The sequence below is a fragment of the Epinephelus fuscoguttatus genome, linkage group LG5 (genome assembly GCF_011397635.1).
Source record: "Epinephelus fuscoguttatus linkage group LG5, E.fuscoguttatus.final_Chr_v1".
NCBI classification, from domain to species: Eukaryota; Metazoa; Chordata; class Actinopteri; order Perciformes; family Serranidae; genus Epinephelus; species Epinephelus fuscoguttatus.
The window spans coordinates 15,834,768-15,853,428 of record NC_064756.1 but is presented as its reverse complement, the minus strand read 5'-3'; the positions used below and the strand labels follow the sequence as shown (position 1 = coordinate 15,853,428).

Sequence of the window (18,661 nt, the reverse complement as noted above, 5' to 3'; positions counted from 1 at the left end):
ATGCCTTGTTGATGCCAAAGGTCGATAGAAAGGTGACAGTAACTCAAATAACCACTGGTTACAACCAAGGTCTGCAGCAGACCATCTCTGAACCAACAACACGTCCAACCTTGAAGCAGATGGGCTACAGCAGCAGAAGACCACACCAGGTGCCACTCCTGTCAGCTAACAACAGGAAACTGAGGCTACAGTTCACACAGGCTCACCAAAACTGGACAATAGAAGATTGGAAAAACGTTGCCTGGTCTGATGAGTCTGGATTTCTGCTGCCACATTCAGATGGTAAGGTCAGAATTTGGTGTAAACACCATGAAAGCATGGATCCATCCTGCCTTGTATCAACGGTTCAGGCTGGTGGTGGTGGTGTAATGGTGTGGGGGAGATTTTCTTGGCACATTTTGGGCCCCTTAGTACCAACTGAGCATGGTTTAAACACCACAGCCTACCTGAGTATTGTTGCTGACTGTGTCCATCCCTTTATGACCACAGTGTACCCATCTTCTGATGGCTACTTCCAGCAGGATAACGCACCATGTCACAAAGCTCAAATCATCTCAAACTGGTTTCTTGAACATGACAATGAGTTCACTGTACTCCAGTGGCCTCCACAGTCACCAGATCTCAGTCCAATAGAGCACCTTTGGGATGTGGTGGAACAGGAGATTCACATCATGGATGCACAGCCGACAAATCTGCAGCAACAGTGTGATGCTATCATGTCAATATGGACCAAAATATCTGAGGAATGTTTCCAGCACCTTGTTGAATCTATGCCACCAAGAATTAAGGCAGTTCTGAAGGCAAAAGGGGTCCAACCCAGAACTAGGAAGGTGTACCTAATAAAGTGGTCGGTGAGTGTGTTTTACTGTATTTTGCTCAAAGCCATAAACATCTCAAGGTGTAAAATGTGTAGATGAAATGTGATGTAATATAAATGTGTTGACTGCATGTGCATTAGAAGTTGTGTAGGCTTTAACTCTAACTTTCACAAACAGCAGTGAAACCATAGATGACCCATGTGAACATAGATAAAATGTGTCATTTAAAAGGTTTATAGCGTGGCGTTCTCACACAGCCAAACACAAGTTTTTGTAATATGTGTTAAGTTGGTGTCAAAGTGTGATTCATGCCCTTTAAGGCCTCTCATACGTGCGATTCACATGCAAACATGTAATGTTTAATTTACTAACTGTTGTCCTGTAGAGTATACTTTGCTTCACAAAAGTACTTTATGTTAATTTTTTCCATACTGTGTTTGGTTAAACTGCAACAGTAATTCACTGTCATCATCATAAAAAGAGTTGTAGGTTGCTGACTTGATGACTGTGTTGCCATTAAACTAAAATGAGGACAGTGTAATCTAACAATAAAATCAATGTGACCTTTTTTTTTTTACATGTTTTAATTGACTAAATAAATGAATTATGAAAACAAGTTGGTGTTGATCTTTTAAATTATCATATATGTGGTAGATTAATGGAATTATGTCATTTTAGCTGCTTTGTTTCTTGTTTTGTGAGAGGATGTGTTGAAAATTCAGTCAGACGAAATTTAATTTTGATGTCGACATGAAATTTACAGTGACGACATCTGTAAAGTCTGCTTTATAAATGTCTCAGCAGGAACTGGACGTTTAAATTCAATCTGATTCGTTATCCCACAGCAGCTCGTCCATCATTACTACACAAACACCATCTGACTTTTTTATTAGTCCTATTTATAAAATAATATCTGCTGACTGATGCAGTGCTGGGTCTAAATTATAACAGTAGCCTTATGACACAGCTGATATATTATTACTCTTAGATGGAAGTAAATACACACACCTGTTTGTTTGATGTGCTTGCTGCGGCACATTTCATTTTTATGTGGAAGCATATGAGGCACACAACAGTACATGGCAAAGCCTGAGGAGCGTGAGCTAGGTCTGAACACAAGATGTTTGGAAAAACAAGCACTGACAGTACGCCAGCTCTGTTGGGATTACAGGGTATTTTTCCTCTGTAAAACAGTGATGTCCAAACTTTCAAAGACGGTGAGGAATTAAGGCAAAGTGCCTGAATGTATGGCACTTTGTTTGCCAGAGCCAGACACATACACCTGTAAATATAAGAACATCCAAACAACATGAATATATCTACCCTTTTACAGTTTGTAAACAATGATGACGTAGACAAGGTGCTCGTGCATTTTGGCATGAGGTATCTTAATCTATAATAATATATCTTATTAGTTGAGTTATATTTCATATGAACCTGTACAGTAAGTAGTTATTGAAGTTGCAGTGGGGTACCTTAAAACTGATCTTACAGTAAAACTTCAATTAATAGCCAGGGCTGTTATTTTCTTAAATCACTGAACTCAATAGGCTTATATTTGGGACAGGCCTTTAATTCCTTTAACACAAAACTATTGTTCAGCAAAGACAGAAAGATATAATTAAAGTGTTTATTTTAACCATTATGAATATTACTTGTGAAAAAACAACAGACAGGATCTCAAGGCGCAGCCTCGGGGAGGAAGGCGTCTGGTTTGGGGAATTTTTGGGACTTCTTTGTTTGCAGATGATGTGGGTTTTGGTGGCTTCATCACACCCTGACCTCCAGCATGCACTGGGGCGGTTTGCAGTCAAGTGTGAAGCGGTCAGGATGAGAGTCAGCACCTCCAAATCTGAGGCCATGGTTCTCTGCCGGAGACTGGTGGATTGCCCCGTCTGGGTTCAGTGAGAGTAACTGCCCCAAGTGAGGGAGTTCAAGTATATTGGGGTCTTGTTTGGTGTGGCTTTTGCAGTGATGCAGGGGCTGCGCCGAACCATCAGAATGAAGAAAGAGCTGGGCTGCAAAGCAATGCTTTCGATTTACAGGTCCATCTACGTCCCAACCTTTATCTACAGTCATGAGCTCTGGGTATTGACTGAAAGCATAAGACTGCGGAAATGAGTTTCCTCCGTGGGGTGGCTGGGCTCAGCCTTAGAGATAGGGTGCAGAGCTCTGACATCCGGAGGGAGCTCGGAGTAGAGCCGCTGCTCCTTCACGTAGAAAGCCGTCAGTTGAGGTGGTTCGGGCATCTGATCAGGATGCTTCCTGGGCGCGTGTTCGGGGCATGTCGCACTGGTAGGAGGCCCCTGGGCAGACCCAGAACACGCTTGGACGAGCAGTTGAAAATGGATGCATAGATGAATATAGTAGCCAACAACCTGGTTTTATACATCCAAAGAACTGTAAGTACAGTACTTTGGTAAATTTACTTTCCACCACTGGTAACCTCATGACAAGGTATATCAAATCTGTAATTAATTTCTTATTCAATCTCTCTCTTGTGTGCATGCAAAGTAAAACAACCAAGAGGAAAGGGAGCCGCTGTGCAGTCGGTGTCCAAACAAATCATAAAATTATTGGCTATAATCTGTGAATCTCAAGTATGATGATCCCACAGTGGGAACAAACTAAGCAGCCAAGCCAGAGAGCAACAACAAGGCTGTAAGATTTAAAATCCTTAACATCCAACATTAAACTTTAGTTTCAGGGTGATGACTGACCGCAGAAGAGGGGATGCATCGTTGTCAGTGTGGACTGGACTTGACTTTCTTCTTCTCATCTCAACTACTTTCCAGGAAAAGATAAAAGAGGCCATTAAAAAGCTTTAAACAGATAAATCTAGAGGGAGTCTAGTGGCACTGCTGAGACACTGCGGACCGACACAGCAGTTCTATAGAATAAAGAGGGTCAGACCAGGCCTCGCAGCCGGTATAGTGAAGTCAAAATACGCACTTGGTTTCACTGTGAGTGTGATGTAGCCAGACTGCTGTGAAAATGATGATGTCAGAGCAGCCGCAGGGCACCACTGGGGTTCAGATAAGTACCCTCTCTGCTGGTATTTACACATTCATGAGTAACACAAACAAAATTCACCTCCGCTGTTTCGTGGTCGAAGCAGATCATCCACAGGTGAAGATCTAAAAACCTGCACACATAAAATCTTAACTATCAACATAACTACACACTTCTATATGTAAGAGAGATGTTTGGCTGTGATTCGGTGACCCTTTCACAGCCATGTCAGGTAGCTGCAGGGAACAGGGAACAGGGAACAGGAAGTTCATGAACAAGTAGCGCATGCATCAGTACACGGTCAGGACTGTCCACATGCCTCGGGGATCAAAAAGCAGCACGTCTCAGTGTGACGTGTGTATTCTGCCTTAAACTTGTACTGAACATTTTTGAGTGTATGTTTTCCTTCACAGACGAAGCTTTGTATTCTTGTAACGTGAAGACATCTCATGCCGTGGGATAGCCAACATTTGACCCTGAAAACACAAATATTTTCCTTCTGGTAGAATTGAGGACAGTTTGTGTTGCCACATGTAACAGCGCTGACAGCGACGGATGAGGAAAAAAGCCTACATTAAAAAAGATGCTCATTAGTGGCATTCCAACCCAAAAACCCTCTCTGACCTCTACATAGAGGTTAAGACAGAAAAAGAAGATTCACATGCTGAATCAATAATGAGAGGAGACATTAGTGTAGTGTAACATATAGTCTAACTTACACATGTTTGAATCTGTCCACATGTGCTCGAATAATTCTTCATCATCTTTCACTTCTTCCATCTTTGTTATCTTTTATTTCTCTTGTGCATTGTAACTGTTCTTTGTCACAATTACATGACTCGTCAGATCCTGCAGACTGAGCACTGAGGAGTTAGAGAAATAGTTTGACATTTTGGGGAATGCACATATTTGTTTTCTGAAGCGAGAGGTGGATGAGAAGATTGACGCCAGTCTTGTATTTGAAATTGAAGTCACAGGCTGATCCAACTGTGTGAATTGTATTACGGTAATTTATAGTATGACTCAGCAGTGTGAATGGACCCCCTGTGCCTGTCTGTATGCACTCCTGATAACGTCTTGGCATGCCCCTGATGAGTTGGTGGATGGATCTCCTCCCATACCTGGATCAGGGCATCAGTGAGCTCCTGAACAGTCTGTGGCAGCACTTGGCGGTGTCCAATGCACTGACACGTAATGTCCCAAAGGTGCTCAATTAGATTTAGATCAGGGGAACGAGAGGCCCAGTCAATGGCATCAATGCCTTCGTCATCCAGGAACTGCCTACACATCCTGGCTACATGAGGCCGGGTATTGTCCTGCACCAGAAGGAACCCAGAGCCCGCTGCACCAGCATAAGGTCTGACAATCGCTTTGAGGATTTCATCCCGGTACCAGCAGTCAGGGTACCGTTGGCTATGACATGGAGGTTTGTGCAACCAAGGATATGCCTCCCCAGACCATCACTGACCCACCGCCAAAACCGGTCATGCTGGATGATGTTACAGGCAGCATGATGTTCACCATGGCGTCTCCAGACTCTTTCACGCCTGTCGCATGTGCTCAGTGTGAATCTACTCTCATCTGTAAAGAGAACAGGGCGCCAATGGCGAACCTGACAATTCTGTTTGCAGCACGAGCAGCACGGTGCTGAGCTGTGAGCACAGGTCCCACTAGAGCAGGGGTGGCCAACCAGTCAGAGACCAAGAGCCACAAAAATTACCGTGGTAGTACAAAGAGCCACATCATACACGTGTGCTTACAAACGCACTCCCTCTCTCACACAAACACGAAATGACATAAAATCAAAATCCATACATTTCCAATTTTCAAAGCCAGATTTATTTATCTCACACACAAATGAATAACCATGAATAGAGATACACACAAACACAGTCTCTCCCTCTCATACTGTCTTTCTCCATCCCCCCTCCACACCCACAGTCTCTCCCTCTCCCACTCTCTCCACAGACACATCCACACAGTCTCTCCCACTCTCGTACTCTCTCCAGATTAGTGTTGTCACGGTACCAAAATTGGGACCCACGGTACGATACCAGTGAAAAAATATCATGGTTCTGAGTAGTATCAGGATACCACAGCAAAAATGAGGCAGATGTGCCTTTTGTCATTTGTAAAAAGATAAATCACTTTTCTATAATACATCAATGATATTTCAATGGAATAAATTACTTATTGACTTATTCATACTTCAAAAACAGCATCAATAAGTGATTAACATAGGGGGATCAAAATAAAATAAATAAATGAAATAAAAATCAACCAGCCACCCTCCTCCCCTGACAGTCCCTTCATAAGTAAAGAACAGTCCCTAAAGTGCAGTGAGGTTTGTGGGCCGTTACCTGCCACAAAGAGAGAAATGTGAATGGCTTGTTTCTCCTCTGACACACCACATACCTGTGTGCCGCCATGGCTCGGTTGTTCAGGTAGGCCTATTTCTGGGCAGTCATGACGGCAATTTATTTACCTGGAGCTGGGCTTCTTGGTTGCCGGTAAGCCGTTATCTTGCGCCGTGGAGCACTATGGCTGTTATTAGCCAGCGCATGTACACTCACCCTCCTTTGATTGGACTTTGAACTTATCCCACAGTAGTGGCACCATGTCATGTACCCTGGTGTTTAAGTAGCAGCCTACTGCGGTCTACCGTTGGTACCAGTATACCGTGCAACACTACTCCACACACATCCACACACAGTCTCTCCCTCTCTCCACACACGCACACGCGCTGCAGTCCTGCATTCCTGCCGAACTCCACACCCTCTCACCTGCCTGTGCTCACTCCTCTCTCTCTCACTAGCTCCACTTAAGCCTGTTACATTTCTTAAAGGGCCATACACACTCATAACAATAAATTGATTTTTTTGTGATGGAAGAGCCGCATTCCGATGGTTTTAATTAATGGATGGAAGAGCCGCACACTGATAGGCAAAGAGCCGCATGCGGCTGGCCACCCCTGCACTAGAGGACGTCTGGCCCTCATGCCACCCTCACGGAGTCTGTTTCTGACAGTTGGGTCAGAAACATGCACACCAGTCGCCTGCTGGAGGTCATTCTGTAGGGCTCTAGCAGTGTTCCTCCTGTTCCTCCTCACATAAAGGAGCAGACACCGGTCCTGCTGCTGGGTTGATGCCCTTCTACGACCCTGCCCAGCTCTCCTTGTGTAATGACTGGTCTCCTGGTATCTCCTCCATGCTCTTGACACAGTGCTGGGAGACACAGCAAACTTTCTTGCAACCATATGTATGGATGTGCCATCCTGGAGGAGCTGGACTACCTGTGCAACCTAATTGGGCTGTAGGTACCGCTTGATGCTAACAGTAGTGACAAAGACACGAGCAGAACAAAAAATTAGAGAAGAATCAGTCAGGAAAGATAAGGACAGAGCAACTGTCTGTGGCCACCACATGTAAAACCATTCTCTTTTAGGGGGTTGTCTTGCTTTTGCCTCTCCATTGCACCTGTTGTCTGGTGATTCTCAATCACTTGTGCTTCCTAAATGGACAGATTGATATCCCAGAGGTTTAACTGAGCAGTGTAAAAGGTAAAATTAATCACTAAATGACTTACAATTTAAAAAAGAATCACCATTAAAAACAGCAAAAGTGCAGACAAGAGGTGCTAAGATAAAAAGATTATTTAAAATGATTTAAAATTGAGTTTAAAATAAGGCTGCAGTCATTGCAGGGTGAGAAGGCAGTGTAAAATTGTAATGTTTTTAGCTTTGACTTAAAGGTGTTCAGAGTCGGGGCTTGTGTAACATCATCTGGGAGGTTATTCCAGGTTTGTGCTGCGTGATAACAAAACGCTGCTTAACCATGTTTTGTTCTTACTCTTGGGACGGTCAGTAGGCCGGCCCCAAATGGCCTCAGGGTCCTGGAAGGTTCATATTTCACAAGCATGTCAGAGATATATTGGGCGCTGAGCCACAGATTAATTTATACACAAGCAGCAAGATTTTGAAATCAATTCTCTGAGTGACAGGCAATCAGTGTAAGGATTTTAGAGCTGAAGTAATGTGGTCATATTTCCAAGTTTTTGAGCAGCAGCATTCTGAATAAGCTGAAGTTGCCAAACAGTTTTTTTCAAAAGTCCAACAATCAGACCACTGCAGTAATCTAATTTACTGGAAATAAAGGCGAGGGCGAGTCTTTCAGGGTCTTGCTTTGACATTATTCCTCTGACAGATTTGATGGGGCTCTAAATCTGAGTCCAGGATAACACCAAGGTTTCGGGTGTGACTCTTACTTATAAGAGAGAGGGACTCGAGATGAGAGCTAGACAATTATGTCGGTCTCATCTCTGTTGAGTTGGAGAAAAGCCACTTAAACTGTACACTTTTGTTAGAACTGACAAAACAAAACCATGCAGACAAATAAATAAACAAATATTAATTACAAAAACATGCAAACAAACAAATAAACAAATAAGACCATTTAAATAAATCAAAAGAAATAAACAATAGTGACCAAAAGAAAGAACTCTAGGGTCCAAGCGTAGCAGGTCACCAGGGGTAGTTACAGTAGTGCTTGATGATGATCAAACAACTGTATCAAGACATTTTTTAGGGTTTTGGCAGTATCACAGTGCATCACGGCATGTCTTTAAATATCTGGTTTTGACGTCTTACATAGCTCTATAACCGCCCATTGAATGCATCACCGCCATGAGCACACAGTGTGACAGCACATGGAAAAGTCACAACATTCAAGAAATCAGCAGCAGTACACTGGTTCATTCAGCACTAAGTTACAATACAACCTTTACTTAAAATCTGTTTTATATGGGTTAATAAAATCAGTCCATCCTCTCCGACATTTTTCAAACAAGGCTGCTTTAAGTCTCAATTAAAGGTAAATTTTTCCATAACAAAAACTTCATGCATCATATTAAACCAAACACTTAGTATGGAGTGTGGGCTTCCTGGGCAGCCCCCTCGCTCTGACACCTCTCCATTTAACGCATCATCTTCTTTTGCTTATAATATTTCAAAGTTTCCTTTACTTTCGTACTTTTCTTTTATATAAAATGTGTTCACCACACTTAAATTTGGAGACCCTTTGTTAAGATTTTGGCTTTGTCTCTCCCTTTTGTTTCCAGTCTTCCCTCCACAGTGTCTCATGTTTGTTTTCAGTCCGTCTCTGTGTGTGCTTGCTGTGCGTGGTCTTCTGGTTCCCTCCTCCTGATAATCCTCCTGAGTGGCAGCAGCTGCTGAACCTGCACACATGAACCTCATCTACAATTAGTCCACTGCAGGATAAAAACCTCCTGACTCTGCCAGATCATTCAGTCTCCTCTGCGGTACAGACATCAAGGCCAACTTTTGGTTTTTTTGACACTTTGTCTTTTTGGACATCAATTCATGCTCAGCTCTGTGTCTCAGGTTCACCCCGCCTGCCTCAACCACAGCCTGCCACATCCAGCCTCGCTCTCATCTCCTGCCTCCTGATTTGGACTGCTCTGTCTTCAGCTAATCTGTCTGCTCTGCTTCACCACTCCATGCCCACCTCAGCCATCATTTCATTCAAGCCTTCAGCCAGCTGCTGACTATAGCCTCATATTTAGATACAATATTCAAATACAAGAGTGGTATCAATCCTCTCATCCAACTCTTGCTCCAGAAAGTACATAAATGCATTTCCCAAACTGTCAAACTATTTCTCTAAATCCTCAGTGCTCAATCTGCAAAATCTGGCAAGCCACATAACGTTGACAAAGTACAGTTACACAGCACAAGAGAAATAAAAGATCAAAAAGATTAAAGAAATGAAAGATGTAGAATTATTCGAGCACACGTGGACACAATCACTGAACAGCATGCATACATTAGACTTCAACCACACTGTATGGAACATTACATTAAAGCTTCCTCTCATTATTAACTCAGCATGTGAATCTTCTTTTTCTGTTTTAACCTCTGTGTAGGGGTTGGAATCTCACTAATGAGCAGCTTGGGCTGTTTTAAACTTGGCTTTTTCTCATCATTACATGTGGCAACACAAACTGTCCTCAATTCTAGGAACTAAGGTTAGCATGTCGTAACTGTTGTTACTGCTCCTGAGCATAAAATGGTTCGGCACATTGTTGTTTCACACAAATGAAACAAGCAAGATATGTCATGTTAATTTGTGACCTTTAGAGGAAGTGGTAGGCAAATTTTGCTATTCTTAGGCAGAGGCGGGCTCGTTGCTCCCACCTGTTTCCAGCCATTGGGCTGAGCCAGGGGTCGTCGTCAACCTTTATCAAAAGAGCCATTTTTGGGCAAAAACTAAAAAAGAAAAATCTGTCTGGAGCTGCAAAACATATTTGAGCCTTATGATGTAGGTAACACAGCCTATTAAGTCTTAATTAGTCTATAAATATATAAATATTACTAATAGGTCTGAATGAGCATTCATTTATTACACTTTGCTACTCTGCAGTGGCCTATCTTACTATATAATGAAGAAAACTCTGTCTGCGGGTGTGTGTCTGTTCCACGTTTTTCTCCTCACTGACTTGGTCAATCCATGTGAAATCTGGTACAGTGGTAGAGGGTCATGGGAGGATATGAATGAAGCAATATTACATCAATTGGCCAAAGGGGGGCGCTATAGCAACTGAGTGAAATTGCAAACTTTGAATGGGCATATCTCATGCCCCCTATGTCGTAGAGACATGAAACTTTGCACAGAGATGCCTCTCCTCATTATGAACAAATTTGCCTCAAGAACCTGTAACTTCCAGTTATATAGATTTTCCGCCATTTTGAATTTTTTGAAAAACACTTAAAATCGATCTCTTCCTAGGAAGTTTGACCGATCTGCATGAAACTGGGTGAACATAATCTAGGGACCAATATCTAAAGTTCCCTCTTGGCAAAAGTTGGAAAACTTACTAAAACTGAGCTTCTATAAGGCAATGAATATTGTGGAGGGCGTGGCTCATCACATAAAGGTGTATAACATCTCAAGGGTTTCACCCATCACCACGCAACTTTGTAGGCATATGACCACACATAATCTGAGGGGACCCCTCCATTATTGACCCCATCAAACAAAATGGGGGCGCTAGAGAGCTAATTTCTTATCTAGGCCTAACCGCCATATCAATTTTTACTAAACTTGGTAGATATGTAGAACAGGACGCCTCAAGGTGACTGGAGAAATTTAACTCTAATTGGCAACTGGGTGGCGCTGTAACAACAGAAAAAGGCTTAGAAATGACTAAAATGCGACCGATCGCTGTGGCTCCCCCTGTGGCCCAATGTTGTTGTTTTTTTCTAATTTTAGGTATGACTAAGTCATGGTATGGTATGCTGCTGCAACAAGGGCTAGCCGCACCTTTCCCATGTGAGCTACCAGTGCACCCCACTTTTAAGTCGATACAACATATAAACACTTTAACTATCTGCCTTTCAACGTGATACCCCAACTACTAATGTACAGTTTTAGCCCACTAACTATCCCACTATTGGCAATGGTACTACTGTACTTTCAGTAAAGCAATAGGACTATCAAATACATGAAAACTCTGTCTGAATACATTGCTCTTCTTAATGGGTTCAGTTGACTATTTAATCTGCAGTTTCCTATGACCTGTATCCCAAACACACACCATGTGAAACTGTACGTGGGCAACTGTGCACTCAGTGGGTATGGACTACTCTACAATAATTTGGTGCTTTAACTTTGCGGGATTAGCGGTGAAAGCAAATAAATCTGTCCACACACTATTAAATTCTCTATTTTTCTCTGAGACTTTTGTTTTTTTGGATTTGGAATACATATCTAGTCTAGCTAGGAAAACTTAAGTGAAGCTAACGAGCTGCTGGCTGCAGCAAAAGTATATTTCCAAAAATGCTGAAATATTCCTTTAGACAGGAGACAGGAATGCCATGTTCTCTCAGTGTAATAGCATTACAGTGTCTCCTCTCTTGAAGAAGGTGTGAGTGCAGGGTCAGCAGCTGCTCGCTGACCGGGCGAGACCTCCACCAAGAGTCTCCCTGAGCAAGGCCTGGCAGGTTTATTTGTGTAGCAGCTTTTAAACAAAGAAAGAGCCATCACATAAATACATTAAACCTTTAACAGGGCACAGTGTGGGAAGGCGAACAAAATAAATTGAAATTAGTCAAAATCAAATCGAATACAAATAGACCAAATAAAACGAGCGCTGCGTCTTTGTGCTCTGTAGACACTGGAGGTTCAGTCCCCTCCATCCACAACACACAGATGTCAAACAAGCTGCGGGGAGCCCACCATTACTGCACATCATTTGCTGTGTTACCAGAAGGTTTTCCACCACCTCCAACACCAACAAACCTCAAACTCTGTCCTGCTGTTTCTCCTTGTCAAAACCTCCATCGATCAATTTGAAATGTTTAACTTGTTTTGTATTTTAATGGTCATGTGACCTCAGAGAGTCAAAAACCACCAACATCAGCGACTAATTCATATGTGTGAAGACAAGTCAAGACTTGCTTTTTTGGAAAATGTTGTGTGTTGTTGAGCCCCTCGCTGCAGTTTTCTCTACATATTTGTCTGAGTGTCCTTTCAATATTAAACAACACGAAGAGTCTGCAGCCATGCTAACGGCACTGTCAGGCTGCAGTTACACATAACAGTGTGTTACAGCTGTATGTGCTCTGTGCTGTTGTCCATTTTCCCTCCATTGTGGCTCTGCCCAGGTGTGCTGCATTGCTTAACGAGGTGCATTGCACCTGGCATGGAGGAGAGCTACTGTGCCAGCAGCAGAAGAGACAGGCTTCAGGTGTGGGGACTACTGGTCCTGCTGCCTCTCAGCCTGGGATTTTATTGTCTTGTTTTTTGTTAATAAATCCTGTGGATTTGATTGTTTTAAAGGTGTCTAATGTGGGTTTTTTGGGTCAGCGGTGGAGATTTGTTCACCCCATGGGGCCACCCAAGGGTCACTTTCTGTTTTGTGTGCATGAGATGAAATAAACGAAGCCAAGCTGTTATATGAAGGACTGAGCCTTTACAACAACCATGGCAGCATACAGTCTGCAACATTCATCTGAGGATAAGTGGGATATCATCACAGGGCCCCAGAGGCCTCTGATATATGTTCACACCGAGGGCACCAACCTTTCTCCCTGTCACATATTTTATTTCTCTTCTCCTTCCTGGCAGCTTTCCTCACAGGTAGCTTAAAACTCAAGGAATGTGGAAGATAAAGTTGTACTGGACCTGACAGTAAACGATACAGGCTGTGTGTAGTTTATTAGGTGTTTCTGAGAGAACGCACTAAGAGCTCAGCACTGTCTGTGTGTTTTTCACACAGAAGCAACTATAAGCCTTTATGTTCTTAACAGGGTAACCTTGCAAACATATTAGCCCTAACAAATGGCTACAACCTCTGTTTCTTTCCATCAATCTTTTTGTGTTCAGAGTAGTCTGGAGGAATCAAAGCGCCACATCTTTTCAGTCTGCACTAAGGCCAAAGCTGGAAACAAAATGAATGGATTAAAGTATTAAGTCTAATTAATTCCAAACAAATCTTAAAGGCTTGCAAGTTCATGGACCAATGTTTTCACAGCTGCTCATCAATTTTCAGTAAACATGCTCATAATGTTGCTAACCTTCCAACACATTATGTATGACACGTACAGTGTGCGCGGCTTTTTTGTTTTGAAGTGCAGCAGGTTTATTTAAAAGCAGCTGGGTTGCTGAGGAAAAGAAAAGGGCAGACCAGGGTCATCTTTACATGTTTCACTGTAACTCTGAATCTGTTTATACTGGGCTGTTTGTAGGGACTAAGCAGGGATGAAAGGGCTTAATGTGAGTGAAAACAAAACTTGAGGCCGGTGCTATGAAGCAGGATTTAGAGTTAGCTTGGGAACTTCAAGGTTAACTCTGGGTTTTCAGCACTACGCTAGTTCTCTTTTTACCAGGATAAATCACAGCAGAACACTTCCATCTAGTATACTATGTGCATGATACTCATTGGCGTATTGTGCGAAATTCGACAGGGTAGTGTTGTCTCAAACCAGACACAGCCGTTGTGCACTTGGAAATGACGACCGCAATTAGCTAGCTAGCAAACTAGCATTAGCATTCACGTTATCGTTTGCTGTACCAAATCATTACAGACTGCTAAATTAACCCAATAAACATACTGCTGGCTTATACCTGACAACAATATAGAGGTGCTTAGTACAAAAAACACATGTATTTGTACAATGCAGCGACGTTCATGGTCGCACAGTCCTCGGCCGCCATTTTCAGTTTGAAAAGTGGTCCCTCCCCTTCCGCTACGTAGCCAAGATGGCGACCATTGAGGGCGAGACGTGTCCATAGTTCCACGCTCAACTTCGTGACTGTTTTGAGTGCACCACCTGCCCCTGTGTGTTTCCCTCCTGTGTGATTACCTGCCCCGCCCTGATTAGTTTCACCTGTCCCTCATTGCCCCTCCTCCCTTGTGTAGCTATTTAGTCCACCTGCTGCCCTTTGTCTGTGCCAGTTTGTTCTCAGTTTTTTGAGCACGTGTTCTAGCAGTTTCCTCCGAGTGTTCTCCAGGTTTTTTTGATCTGATATTTTGTATTTTTGCATTCTGCTGAAGCCCCTAGCCTTTGGAAACTTTTGTTTGTATTTTTGGACTGTTTTTTCTGTGCACCATCCTTTAGTGAAGACCTTGTGATTTTGTGAGTCCTCTCTATACTGGGACCAGTCTGATAATTTCATTGTTCCAGGGCTCTATTTCCACTGGTTTTTAAACAGAGCCTCTAACAAACACAGATCGTTTACACACTTAACACATGATTTTAGCAGGATTTCACTTAGGCAAAGTTTATATTAGTCCGCAGTGACAACGTTAATATTTTACACTTTGTTTCCATCACTGCAGCTCAAAGTAACATGAGACACCTGTGATGACAACTAGACATTATATTTTATTAGATAAATAATCCATACACTGTTAATCGACTCCCACGGTCTGATAGGCCTCATCAGACATTTAACTAGACTCTTTTCGGTAACACTTTACTTATAATGTCATAAACACTATACATGTCATAAACGTTTATGACTGCTGTCATTAAGTGTCATTTGGTTTTTGTAATGACAAGTTGACATTGTTTGGGTTGTCGTGATTATGACAACTTGACATTAACCAGGATGACATTACCAGAAGATGTCTTTGTCATAACCACTTGACATTAACAAGAAATGCACCTCTTTTTGTGTTTATGACAAGTTGACATAATGATTATTACTGTTATTATGACAAAGACATCTTCTGGTAATGTCACTTTAATTAATGTCTAGTTGTCATAATCAAGACAACCCAAACAATGTCAACTTGTCATTACAAAAACCGAATGACACTTAATGACAGCAGTCATAAATGTTAATGACATGTGCATAATGTTTATGACAGGTTCATGACTGTGTCATGTCATAGTTATGTAGATACCTTCAAGTACACGAAACAACTGCCAACATGAAAGCATGGATCCATCCTGCCTTGTATCAACGGTTCAGGCTGGTGGTGGTGTAATGGTGTGGGGGATATTTTCTTGGCACACTTTGGGCCCCTCAGCACCAACTGAGCATGGTTTAAACACCACAGCCTACCTGAGTATTGTTGCTGACCTTGTTCATCCCTTTATGACCACAGTGTACCCATCTTCTGATGGCTACTTCCAGCAGGATAACGCACCATGTCACAAAGCTCAAATCATCTCAAACTGGTTTCTTGAACATGACAATGAGTTCACTGTACTCCAATGGCCTCCACAGTCACCAGATCTCAATCCAATAGAGCACCTTTGGGATGTGGTGGAACAGGAGATTCACATCATGGATGTGCAGCCGACAAACTGCGTGATGCTATCATGTCAATATGGACCAAAATATCTGAGGAATGTTTCCAGCACCTTGTTGAATCTATGCTAAGAAGTAAGGCAGGAATGATTAATTTCTTGCACTGCATCCACATTGTTGTTTGTTTAAATGTTGTCTGAAGAAACAGCTGACATTCTTGGACGCAAGACAACTTTCAGTTCTGTTTCTGACAATAAAGTGAAATCAAATCATGTTTGGATTTTCAACACAAGCACAAATACTCAACAAATATGAGAAGAACTGGCAAAGTGTTTATTGTAAATCGTTTCAAATGGACACAGAAAAGACCATGTATGGAAAATAAAATATCTCATGTGTATAAAAAGAACAGACATTGTACCAAAGCAGTATGGAGACATTCAGAAGAGATGAGTCGGAGATACGCTGGACAGGAAGGAGCTTTTATACTTCAGAAAAACATCCCGTGAAATCCTCTGACAGATTGTTTATTTTAATCATGCTCTGTGCTGCGACTGTCACAGAGCAGATGTGAGTGGATTGACAGGACAAGAAGATTGTTTCGCAATTTTTCACCTGTAATTGATTCATTTTCTTGCATTAACCTGGACTTTTCTGTAATTAATAGCAAGTGCTCAGAAACACACACATCACATGTGAGTCGGCCTTGATTAATGTATTAATCTGACAGATCAAAGTAAGTATGAGCCTTTCCCTTTTATTTTTACTGTGGCTTAATGTATTTCAACTACTACCAGGCCGCTGCACGTGTTTCCACATGCATCTCATCCACATGCTGTCAAGAACTGTTATTTTAGAGACGATGTGCAGACATGGAGAAAACAAATCCCTTATTAAAAGCAGATAAAGCATAACTCAGTGATGGAGTGAAAACACGTTCACCTTCATATGAAAATGAGCACACAACCAAAAGACATCAACCGCTAGCTCACTGGCCCGTATCAAAACTAGCAATGACATGCAAGCTTACACAAGAATAATAACTTGATGCTGTGACTCGTTAACATCCACATACTGTTGATGAAATTTGGTCCACTCATTTTTTTCCAACTGAAACTGTTCACAAGCACAGGCAAAGTTAATCCAATGATCAATTTCTTAAAATCAATCATCTTACAGTTGTATCTGTGGCTCTGATTAGGCAGCTCATTCACCGACAACCTGCATGTGGACATAATCAGTGCCAGCTGCAGCTCTGTGGGACACTACGCACGATATTCACTTCAGCAACACTGCGATAAGCTATCAACAAGTGGAGGTTCGGCAGCAGCTACGACCACGTACAATCAGTAAAGGGACGAAAGAAAAAGCCTAAAAAAAAAGCGCTGCAGACAAAGAACAAGGTACCGTAGCAGTTTAGCAACACATCAAATCAGTGTTTAAAAGAAAAAAAAAGGTACAAAAACATTTTCCTAGAAAAATATATTGTTAAATATACAAGACATGCATGTTAGAAATATATGACAGACCAAAGACAAAACAGGCAGCAAACAGAAAAAAACAAAACATGGTTAACCCTGTATCATCAGCACTACATGTACAACTTTTGTTGTTAAAATAAATTCAAGTTTCTTGCGTATCTTTTCAACACTTCATTGTTCGAATGGGCAAATGATGGGAAAGAAAAAGATAAAACCAGGACTGAATCAAGAGTTTGATTGTTCATAAGTTTTCTCCAGCACAATGACTTGTTGATTAATCAGTAAGTCCACCGACAGAAATAATCAGCGATAAAAACATTAAAAATTTGCTGGTTTAGTTCTTAAAATTTTAAGGATTTGGTTGCTTGTTTCAGTTTCATATAACTAACTAAATTCTGTTCGACCAAGAGGAAAAAAACATCTTAGTTTTTAGACATCATGGGCTCTGATAACCTGTGATATGGATTTAATTAACGCAGGCAGCTCACAGACTATTATCTGTTACTCTATTGATCAGATGCAGCCCTGCTTCTGCATGATATGACTGTTAGGATAAAGATGTGTCTAAGATATGACTTACATTAAAAGCATGATAATGTTTATGTCAATAAATGTAACTTTTTTTTTAGACTGTTTTGGCAGTGGAGTGCTGCAACTAGCTTTGTGGATAACTCAAAGCCACATTTCACACAAAACTTCAAAGTAAAACAGCCGGAGTGCTGCCGATTTGAAAAATAAAAAAAACAATGCTAGTTGCCGGGATTGTCTACACTAATTCAGGGATGCCGGGGGGTAATTTGTTAGTCTGACTGATTCCTTTCTACGTTTCCTCCATCATTTCTCATATAAAGCCACGACAGATATGTTGCAATGCTCTCAACATGACAGCACAGATCTGATGTACACCGTACCAGTACGATTCACAATGACAGGGAAACACAACTCTACACCACAATCATGTGCTATCAGGATTCCAAACTGAACGCATGCAGTCTGCTCGCCTTTGAAGGGGAACTTTAGCAGGTTTCACCCTGGACCTTTTTCATGTTTTTGTGCCTCAGTGACTAAAGGAAACAAAATGTTTGAAGTTGGTCCAGTGCTGAGTGAGAGCACTTCAGCCAGCAGCTGCGAAACAGGCGATGTAACCACTCGGGGCATTCATGCATCATCGGTTTACATCTGCTAGAAGTGCTTGTTTTTGCCACTGACAGACTCATTGTTCCATACAGCGATAGTCCTTTTTATGAAAGAGTAAGGGTGCTTTCACACCTGCCCTGTTTGGTTCGGTTCAATTAAACTTACATTTGTTTTTGCCCCCTAAGTATGGTTCCTTTGGGCAGGTGTGAACACAGCAATCGCAGTCAGGTGTGCACCAAAACAACGGACCGAGACCTTCTTGAAGAGGTGGTCTCAGTCCGGTTACAAACAAACTCTGGTGCGTTTTGTTTGTGGTGAGAACGTGTTCCAACCTTAATCTGAACCAACTGCAGTCACATGACACATTGTTTGGGTTAAACATGAGCATGTTACAGTCCTGGAGGATTATTAATGTGCACCTCCTCCTGTACTGCCT

The 18,661-nt window shown here is 42.0% G+C and overlaps 1 protein-coding gene across 1 annotated transcript in view; it reads right to left on the bottom strand.

Annotated features, from left to right (window-relative positions):
- Positions 1-18,661, bottom strand: part of rasa2 (RAS p21 protein activator 2) — a 346,877-nt gene that overhangs the window by 285,583 nt on the left and 42,633 nt on the right. The window lies entirely within an intron of this gene.